Here is an 11111-nt window from a genome sequence, read left to right as displayed (position 1 = left end):
TGGATGACATTGTCACATGAAGGTGTGTACAATTGCAAACTGCTATGCACAAAAACGCACTGTGGAAAAGCGACCCCTCTTCACACAGCCTTGTAGGTTTTCAAGCAGAAAACCTATCAAGTGGGTCTCCTACATCCCAACTCACTGATTCCATTTAAGGATGCAACCTTCACATTTTTAGCTAGCATCCCCGCTGCCCCAAATTTAAAAACAAAACAAAGCTGGAAACACAACATATATGTGTGAAAGCCACATATACTACTGGATTTCTTCTTTTTTAATCATATGATTTGTAAGCAGAAGTTGTTGAGAGAAGTTTGTTATGGTATTAGCTTTGGTTCGCATCTCTGACAGCTCTTGCCATGATGACCCTAGAAAACATGGTTATTTAAATCATAATAAAAAAGGCAAGATACTATGCTTGCATTAGTTCAATTCTGTTGGTGAGATTTAGCCCCATCTTTTCCTCATCCTGCTGCTTTTTGACCTCCATTGCCCAGATATGGTTGCAGTGTCACAGTGCTGAAGTGACAGTAGATGTGACAACTGGGAGAATCCCCTTTTTAGGGTTTAGGGAAGATAGTAGGTCTAAGAAGCAACCCGATCCCTCCAGAGGATCCCTCCCTTGTCTGCTTTCTTCATTCCTACTATAATGCACAATGCCTCAAGGCTCTGTTTACACTTTTTACCCAGTCCTGCTTTCTCCTTGACTCTTCTTCAGCTTCATGTCTCTCTCTGCTATCTATCGGTTTCCTCAGGTTTCTGCTTTTAAGGCAACTGGCTCCTTCCTTTAGCTGCTCTGTCTCTTGACCCAGGGCTGGCGTCAGAGGTACGTTCCTGCAAGAGGCCAGTGATGACCCTCCAAGCCTCTTCTGCTTTCCACTTTCTGGGCCTCTTCACCCACCGTTTCTGAGCCTAGAAACAGCGAGCAGAGCGTGGAGGAACACCCTTCATGTTCCTTGCACAGTTGTGTCGATTGGGCCCACAGAAAGGGGGCAAAAGGAATGGGCAGTGATGAGGAAGAGGGAGAGGTCCATTCAGGGCATCTTGCTGCCCACAGGCCCTCCAAACTCTAGAGCCATCATGGGCTTTGTTAAGTTGTGGGCGAACATATCAGATGACACAGCGATTCTTCCAAAGCAGCTCTTTACAGTGGTACCTCGCAAGACGAATGCCTCGCAAGACAAAAAACTCGCTAGACGAAAGGGTTTTTTGTTTTTTGAGCTGCTTCGCAAGACGATTTCCCCTATGGGCTTGCTTCGCAAGACGAAAAACGAAAACGTCTTGCAAGTTTGTTTCCTTTTTCTTAACACCGTTAATACAGTTGCGACTTGACTTCGAGGAGCAACTCATAGAACGCGGTGTGGTAGCCTTTTTTGAGGTTTTTAAAGACTTTGGCGATTTTTGAAGCTTTTCCAAAACTTTCCCGACACCGTGCTTCGCAAGACGAAGAAAATCGCAAGACGACAAAACTCGCGGAACGAATTAATTTCGTCTTGTGAGGCACCACTTTATTTGTAAGCTGAAACAGAACTGAACTGAGGAGCTCAGTCAGCCTGCTTATATAGAGCTCCAGTACCTCGTTACTGTAGCAACTTTCTAAAACTATCCAATCACTGAACGTCACTTTCGATCCTTCATTTGCATAACTATCTACAGTATCCCCCTGCTGGCCCAGGGTGAGAACTTCAGTACATAACAGGCTTGGTCAGCCTCCCTAGTGCCCCTCTCTTGTTTCCCCAGAGGAGAGAGCCTCTTTCCTTCTTACACACTATGATGTTCTTCCAACCCCTTGGCCTTCTGATTACTCTATCCTTGCATCAGTTCCTTTATGCACCTGTTTCCTCACAACTCATTCTGTGCAGCGGTTGTGATGGAAACACCAGCTGTATGAAATTGTGCATCTTACCCATTCAGCAATCTGTGTGCCATTGGAGTACTCAGAGGGAAATGCAGTTGTCTGCAACAGAAGTGCTACTGTTTTGTTTTAATTCTGTTGGCGTTAAAATATGAGTTAGGCAAGTAAAGTAAATTGGATCCAGAGAGTGACAGAAGAACCATACACGATGGACGTAGTCTTCAACTCACTTAGCAGGGGAACAGTATTTTGGTATGGTCAGTGAAATGTTAAAATGTCTCCTGTGCTAGTACCAGCAGCATCCTGGGCTGCCCAACCTTTAAGTCTATTACTATTGCTATTACTATTGCTTCTGCTACCAATACTATGACCCATTTGCTCCTTCTTTGTACCCTTTCTTCAACCTCCTTGCCTCCTGGCTTCTTCTCCTTTAATTCATCTCCATCCCATAACCTCTTCACTGGCCTCAATTTATTATCAGTTTTAACCCCATCGAAATGAACAACAACAACAACAACAATAATAATTTATTATTTATACCCCGCCCATCTGGCTGAGTTTCCCCAGCCACTCTGGGCGGCTTCCAAATCAAGTGTTAAAAACAATACAGCATTAAATATTAAAAACTTCCCTAAACAGGGCTGCCTTCAGATGTCTTCTAAATGTCAGATGGTTGTTTATTTCCTTGACCCCTGATGGGAGGGTGTTCCACAGGGTGGGCGCCACTACCAAGAAGGCCCTCTGTCTGGTTCCCTGTAACCTCACTTCTCGCAATGAGGGAACCGCCAGAAGGCCCTCAGTGCTGGACCTCAGTGTCCGGGCTGAACAATGGGGGTGGAGACGCTCCTTCAGGTATACAGGACCGAGGCTGTTTAGGGCTTTAAAGGTCAGCACCCACACTTTCCCAGTCCTGCACAAACTCTAAACTGCAAACTGTTTGATTCTTTTATTCCAATTCCAAGTCCCCACCACCAGCTACTTGGCCAGTGTGGAAGGTTTTGCTGCCACAAACACAATAGAATATGGAATATGGAAACATTCTTTGCAAATGGTTTATTTTTCCAGAAGGAAGGCCAATGGGGTCATTTTAGGGTTGGGGGTAATATCGCTATCACAGACTATCTAGCCACAGTTTATATGAGGGGGCCATGGGCCAGAAAGTGATGCCTTTTACCCGTTTTAAAGTCTGTTTGGCCTCTATTTCAGCATTGCTTGCTGCTCAGAGGACTTCTAAAGCCTAGCGCTTCTGGGAAGAGCTGTAAGGATTTATCTAGAAGATCCTGCAAAGTCAACTCTGACTGCAATTCTTTGCCCCATTTGCACAATACTCCTGCAATTTCCTCTCGGCGCATTATCCGCTCCTCATGGGATGCGATGGAGAGATCAGAGGGAAGGCCTTGTTGTATAGCTTTGTCGCTTCTCCCTATCTAAAGCAGGGAGTTGAAATTGACAATAGTCCTTTCTGAAATCCAGGCAAGATGTGCCCAGAGTGGAAAGCATGCAGCCTTCTCAAAAGCTGTGCCTTTTAAAAAGGGGAAGGTCAACAAAATGGTGAGCATTGTCATAGACATGGGGGGGGGGAGGATGTTTTGCTATTGATCACCATTTTGGGGGCCTGAAAGCACCAGACCAGCATTCCCTTGCTGAGTGCTACACTGGAGAAGCCGTCAGCTTCCAATTACGGTATTTATTTACCTTGCATTGTCATTCATTGGTGAGATCACTCACCGCATCACCAATCTGTGACATGAATTCTGTGCAACCATGCAACTGTGCAGCGGTTGTGATGGAAACACCAGCTATGTGAAATTGTGCATCTTATCCATTCAGCAATCTGTGTGCCATTAAAATACTCAAAAAGAAATGCAGTTGTCTGCAACAGAAGTGCTACTGTTTTGTTTTAATTCTTTTGGCGTTAAAATATGAGTTAGGCAAGTAAATTAAATTGGATCCAGAGAGTGACAGAAGAACCATACATGATGGACATAGTCCTGAACTCACTTAGCAGGGGAACAGTATTTTGGTATGGTCAGTGAAATGTTAAAATGTCTCCTGTGCTAGTACCAGCAGCATCCTGGGCTGCACAATCTTTCCCCTACCTTACAGCTTGGCATCACCGTGCTGTGGTCTAAACCACTGAGCCTCTTGGGCTTGCTGAAGGGAACGTTAGCAGTTCGAATCCCCGTGACGGGGTGAGCTCCCGTTGCTCGGTCCCAGCTCCTGCCAACCTAGCAGTTCGAAAGCATGGCAGTGCAAGTAGATAAATAGGTACCACTGCAGCAGGAAGCTAAATGGCATTTCCGTGTGCTCTGGCTTCTGTCACAGTGTTTCATTGCACCAGAAACAGTTTGCTGGCCACATGACCTGGAAAGCTGTCTGTGGACAAACGCCGCCACCCTCAGCCTGAAAGTGAGATGAGCAGAGCAACCCCATAGCCACCTTTGACTGGACTTAACCGCCCAGGGGTCCTTTACCTTTTACCTTTGCCTGCCCCTCCATTCATATTCACATATATACATCCCCAACATGGCCTTTTATCGCATTTTCCAAGAAGCAGGGCTGAGACAAGCAGCAGCTCACCTCCTCCTCAGATAGCTCAGTCGGTCGAGCATGAGACTCTTTATTTCGGGGTCATGGGTTTGAGCCCCACGTTGCGTGAAAGATTCCTTGCATTGCTGGGAGTTTGACAAGATGGTCCTCATGGTTCCTTCCAACTCCACAGTTCTGTGATTCTAGATGGGTTACACTTGGGAAGACAGGCGAACTAATACCAGTGTACTGGAAGAAGCAAAGATCACCTGTGTTGAAGCAATGATTCTTCAACATCAACTTCGTTGGACTGGTCATGTTGTGCAGATTTCTTCCAAAGCAACTACTCTATTCTGAACTTAAAAATGGAAAGTGTAATGCTGGTGGTCAACAAAAGAGGTTTAAAGACTGTCTCAAGGCAAATCTAAAAAAATGTAGTATAAACACTGACAACTGGGAAACACTGGCCCGCAACTGCTCCAGTTGGAGAACAGCCTTTACCAAAGGTGTCATGGGCTTTGAAGACACTCGAACTCAGGACACAAGGGAGAAATGTGCTGAGAGGAAGGCACGCTTAGCAAATCCATACCGTGATTAATTCCCACCCGGAAACCAATGTCCCCACTGTGGAAGGACGTGTGGATCCGGAATTGGCCTCCACAGTCACTCACGGACTCAATGTTAAAACCGTGTTTATGGAAGACAATCTTACTCGGCTATGAGTGATCGCCAAAGAAGAAGAAACATCCAAGGAAAAGAAGATAAGGGAGTGATGAAGGGTTGTCCTTTACAGGGCACATCTTGCAAGTTAGCAGCCTTTTCTTCTTCTTTTTGTTCCCAATTTTATACCAATGCAATAAGGGGAGATAGATAAAGCAAAAAACAGCTTGTGGATGGGAGGGAAAGAAAATGAGAAACAGGAAAGTAGGGGGAGAAACAGAGGAAGCAAGTCTGTGATTCACCAAGTCTCACGCTTGAGCCTCCCAAGAACCAACCTATGAGTCTTTCAAAGAGGAAGGCCATAAACCTTGGTTTCCCTGATAGTGCCACTCATCAACACATTTGGGAGGCAGTGAGTAGCCCTCACAGGTGGAAAGATGAGAGGTAGCAGCTATAGCAGCATCTGAACAGCCACCCAGCTAGCATCAATGAGGAAAGGAACAGAAACAAAAGGAGGAAGGGAAGATTGGGGCATTTGCTGCTCCCCTCAAGGAGCTGCAACATTATTATTTTTTGACAAAATCAAAGAGGGAGGCCAGCTTGCTTATTCATATCTGCCATGGCTGTTTTGCCCCTGACCTTGTCAGTTTGCGAATGCCATTTCTGTTATCTTCTCCTTCTATTTTACACGCATCTTCCTGCTCTTCGGAGACGCTCCTCTTGTGATTTCCCCATCGTGCAGGTGGCGGTGATTCTCTGCCAGGTTGTCAGACATAAAAAATCACAGGATTAGTTATAATACGGAGCTTGATGGATTTATGGGTGGCATCTTACAAGGGGCTGGGCCACAAGTGCGTAGGAAGGAGGCTCCTTTTGTAAGCCAGTACTACTTCAATCGAGTTGCCTGCAGAGGTCACAGAAGAATTTCTGCTCAAATCTATCCCGTGAGTTCCTGCCCCACCCCCCTTTTTGTGTTTTCTTTTCCCTTGGCTCTCCAAGGCAATTTTTCTCAAAGTATTAGGCAGGTCTCCATAAGGAAACATGGACTATTGCCAAGGCAGGCAAATGAATGGGCCAGGAAGCACAGCGCAAGCCACGGCTTCCTGCTTGGTGCAATAGATTGTGTAATAGCCACCCTGCGTACTGAGTCTCACTTTCGACACAAGAGTTTGCATCTCTAAGAGCCAATGTTTTAGAGGGACTTGCCCTTTAGAGAAATAAATTGCCCCTTTGTGGAGGGGTATGTGCATGAATGATGGGGGCAGGGAAGGAGTAATTGGAGTGCCCCGATTGGCAGGGTTATTATGGGTATTTTATATAGGCTGTAAGCCACCCAGAGTGGCTGGGGAAACCCAGCCAGTGGTTGGGGTATAAATAATAAAATTATTATTATATGGCGCTGTGGGTTAAACCACAGAGCCTAGGACTTGCCAATCAGAAGGTCGGCGGTTCGAATCCCGCGACGGGGTGAGCTCCCATTGCTCGTTCCCTGCGCCTGCCCACCTAGCAGCTTGAAAGCACATCAAAGTGCAAGTAGATAAATAGGTACCGCTCCGGCGGGAAGGTAAATGGCGTTTCCGTGCGCTGCTCTGGTTTGTCAGAAGCGGCTTAGTCATGCTGGCCACATGACCCGGAAGCTGTACGCCGGCTCCCTCGGCCAATAAAGCGAGATGAGCGCCACAACCCCAGAGTCGGCCATGACTGGACCTAGTGGTCAGGGGTCCCTTTACCTTTACCTTTAAGGCCAAGCCTTACCTTTACCTTGGAGATGGTCAAGCCAGGTAAGGAGATGGGGCAACAGATGTCTCAAGGCTGTTGCCCTTCCTTGGCCACTTCCTGTCCATCAAGGTTTGAGTTGCCATACCAGCTTGCCATCCCAACTGATGGTGCTGTTGCTTAATCATAGAATTGTAGAATTGGAAGAGACCCTCAGGGTCATTTATTCCAACCCCCTGCAATGCTGGAATCACATTATAAAACACCCTGATTATGGATGAGGAGGTGGACTTGGTGTGTATTACCGAGACATGGGTGGGTGAGCTGGGCCATAAGGGCCTGGCCCAGCTGTGTCCCCATGGATCTGCAATACAGTGCCAGCTAGGGATGCCAGAAAATCCCAGTGGCAATGGAAACGGCTGCAGAAATTGCTACTGATGACATAGTCACGCGTTGTTACTCCATGTGAATGTAAGCAGCATTTGTTGGCATCAGATCCTTCCCCCCAAAAGCTGTGAATATTATGTAATTGTTGTTGTTGTTTAGTTGTTTAGTCGTGTCCGACTCTTTGTGACCCCATGGACCAGAGCCCGCCAGGCACTCCTGTCTTCCACTGCCTCCCGTAGTTTGGTCAGACTCATGCTGGTAGCTTTGAGAACACTGACCAGCCATCTCGCCCTCTGTCGTCCCCTTCTCCTTGTGCCCTCCATATTTCCCAACATCAGGGTCTTTTCCAGGGAGTCTTCTCTTCTCATGAGGTGGCCAAAGTACTGGAGCCTCAGCTTCAGGATCTGTCCTTCCAGTGAGCACTCAGGGCTGATTTCCTTCAGAATGGATAGGTTTGATCTTCTTGCAGTCCATGGGACTCCCAAGAGTCTCCTCCAGCACCATAATTCAAAAGCATCAATCAATTAATGATGTTATTGAAGAGAAGATTCTTCACCTATCTCAGCTGCAAAGGAAGGCAGGGGTGGGGGGGCGCACTGGGTGTCAGGGGGGATTGCAGGAGGGCATAGGGGGCTGTAGGGCTGCTGGGCATCACCAGGGAATGCAGAATAGTAGGGTAGCTGCAGGGCAGCACGGGGGTTGCTGGGCATCACAGTCTTTTCTCACACGGTGCCTTTTGGTGCTGAAGGTCCAAATGGGCCCATTTGGGTTTCGTCTATCTGGCACCCTAATTGGCTTTTCTGCATGGCTATCCAGAAATGCAACGGAGCTGCGGAAGTATGCTTTTTTTCACCTCCTTTGCCGGCCCAGGGCAGCCACGATTATACACTCAAACCTGTGCTCTGTCAAATATGCGCCCCTGTCCTCTGGTCTGTTTCATTGCTTGCCATTCCCTGGAAAAGTAGAGAGATGCACAAGCTGTACAGTGCCCAAGAGAGTACTCAGGAGTGATGGAGTCCAAGGCTCATCCCATCTCACAGTTCCATAGCGAGACCATCTGCCATGACAGTCAGAAACTCTGCCACAGCATTCAGGAATCCTTCTGATTCCATTCATCTCTGGGGACAGACCATCTGAATTCGTCCCCTACACCTGCAGGGGGGAACTACCACTGCCAAACCAATCCTCACCATGGAATGAACCATCCGTAGCAATGGGGGTCTTAAGTCTATCAGCTGGTCGTTTCTAACCCATTCTGCTTCAAAAACTGGGCCGAGAGTGCAGCTTGCCAATGGTGTACTGAGATAGCCCTAGGTTGTCATGGCGGCCATGAAGTCCTGAGCTGAGCCAGATAAGGCAGCCATAGTGTGAATTTTCTCCAAAACCATCTCTGAGCTCACCTCCACCAGCTCAAGCAGAGGAGGTCATTGGGCAGTGGGGTGAGTAGTACAAAATCCCTGTATTGTTTCTTCAGCTCAACACTGGAAGCAAATCTCCAAATCCACCTGCCTAAGATATGGGTCTCCTGGTCAGAAAGTTGGAATTTCTATGAAGGGTGCCCCCCCCCCGCCAATCATCCAACCTGTGTTGGAGTTAGGGATGTAACATGCTGTCAATTTCCTTGCTAACATGCATTCGTTAAAGAAAGGACATTCTCCATCTCGCTGCTGCTTGCATTTAGCATCACAAACCACAATTCAGTTCGTTTTGTTTTTTCACTGCTGAGTCTTTACATAATTAATATCATCATGTTTTCCTTTCGTATTGGCTCTAGAGGCAGACATGCCTTATCCCCTCAGGAGGCTAAAGAGATGCCCAGCAAAACTACCTGGGGCGGAGAGAGCTTCCATATGTCTGATGCTCAGGCAAGGGCAAGTACTGATGACTGAGCAAGCGTCTTACATTTTGGAGAAAAAGAAATTGCAGTTATAGTGCAAACCTAGATATGTCTGCTCAGAAGTCCCGTGGAATTCAATGGTACCTATTCCCAGTAAGTGTATAGGATTGCAGCCTTAAATATTTAACAGTTTTATTAATAAATCTTATTACAGTGGTACCTCGAGTTACAGACGCTTCAGGTTACAGACACTTCAGGTTACAGACTCCACTAACCCAGAAATAGTACCTCAGGTTAAGAACTTTGCTTCAGGATGAGAACAGAAATCACACGGCGGCAGCGGGACGCCCCATTAGCTAAAGTGGTACCTCAGGTTAAGAACAGTTTCAGGTTAAGAACGGACCTCCAGAGTGAATTAAGTTCTTAACCTGAGGTACCACTGTACATACATACATACATACATACATACATACATACATACATACAATATATCTCCCCTCTGTCTCAGACTACATATACATCCCTTCCTCTATCACAAACAACAATATCCACAGGAATTTTTCCAAGGGAGAAGGATTTTTCCAGGAAGGCATTTTTTTTCTTGTTGGTGGGGCCAAAGTAAAACACTGGGTTGGCTAATTTCTCACAACAAAATGAGAAGAATTGTATCTGTACATTTTTGCTTCACATTTCAGGTTCTAAGAATGCTAGAAACAGCATTTTGTTTTGTTAGAAATGAAAGCTGGGAAACTGGGAATTATCATTCATCCTGGAGTCACCAAAAGCAGCCTTTATGGCACCTGAGGGCACCAGGTTGGCAACCCCTGCTTTAACAGAGTTGGTAGATACGCCATCAACTACAATAGCTAAAAGCAGGAATGTTCGCATACAGACTCAGCATAACATTGCCAAAAACTGGGAGCAAACAGCGAGGGGTGCCTGTATTGCTCATGCTCTGCTTTGAACACTTTTTCTGACACAGCTACTCTGATCTGGCACGGCAGTTCTTTCATTCTGAAATCAATGCAAAATTGTGCTATTTTTTATGACTGTTCTGTCCTTGAAGCAGAATTTCAGGTTTGCCGGCACAAATTTTCCCTCCAACTCTGAGCGTAGAACTGCAGGACTCCACGAAAATACTTTACAGAAAATACTTGGAAGTCAAACAGCTTAGTTCCCAAATGTTTTGGCTCCCGAACGTTGCAAACCCAGAAGTGACTGTTCCAGTTTGTGAACTATTTTTGGAAGCCGAGCGTCCGACGCGGCTTCTGCGACTTCCGATTTGCTGCAGGAGCTTCCTGCAGCCAATCAGAGGCTGCGCTTTGGCTTTCAAATGTTTTGGAAGTCGAATGGACTTCCGGAATGGATTTCTCTTGCAGAACCTCCAGAGTGTCCCATATTCTGATTGCTGCTCTAGCCTGCAATGCCCTAACACAATCTTGTGGCTTCTGTGGAAAATCTAAACAAAATCGTATCATCGGGGCATGTGAAGGGAAAAGACATCAGCATTTTATCTGGGCTAGCCCCAACCTGAGTCAGCCTAACTTGCGTTCTCTAACCACTCCATCCCAGCCAAAATTTATTGATAGCACAATTGGTAGAGTTGGGGCCCACAGTCTCAAGACTTCCACCATGCACGTGAGTTCCGGCTGTTTCTCAAGTGTTGCTTGTTCTGCCATCTGAGTTATAGCAAAGGTGGAATGGACGCACTCTGTGTGTGCTTCTCTTTTTGAATTCAGTAACTCTTTGTCCTCCGCAAACACGCTAAGGAATAGTCATCAGCGGAGCAATTGGGCTCCTGCACACGTCTCCTGACATTTTTCTCCTTTTCGTTGAACGCGGAACTCTCCTGGCGTCAGACAGATGCCTGGCAGGGCCCAATGAAGAAACTCAATGAGGATTTTCCAACATAAATTAAAACAAATTGCATTTTTATATCGCAAATAAGGGCAGTTTTATAGTTTTTATTGCATAACAACCATTAATGAAGTGCAGTTTCAGGAGGCCTTAATTGCTCAGAGACTAAAGTTCAATTCATATCTTCAGCGCACACTAGAAAGATGCAATGTGTCAATGGTCACGTATCTGGCATATTAGAAATGTAAATAAATTTATGGTCACTAT

The sequence above is a fragment of the Podarcis bocagei genome (assembly GCF_964188305.1).
Source record: "Podarcis bocagei genome assembly, chromosome: 2".
NCBI lineage: Eukaryota > Metazoa > Chordata > Lepidosauria > Squamata > Lacertidae > Podarcis > Podarcis bocagei.
The sequence above is the reverse complement of the archived record's forward strand: the minus strand, read 5'-3'. Positions refer to the sequence as shown.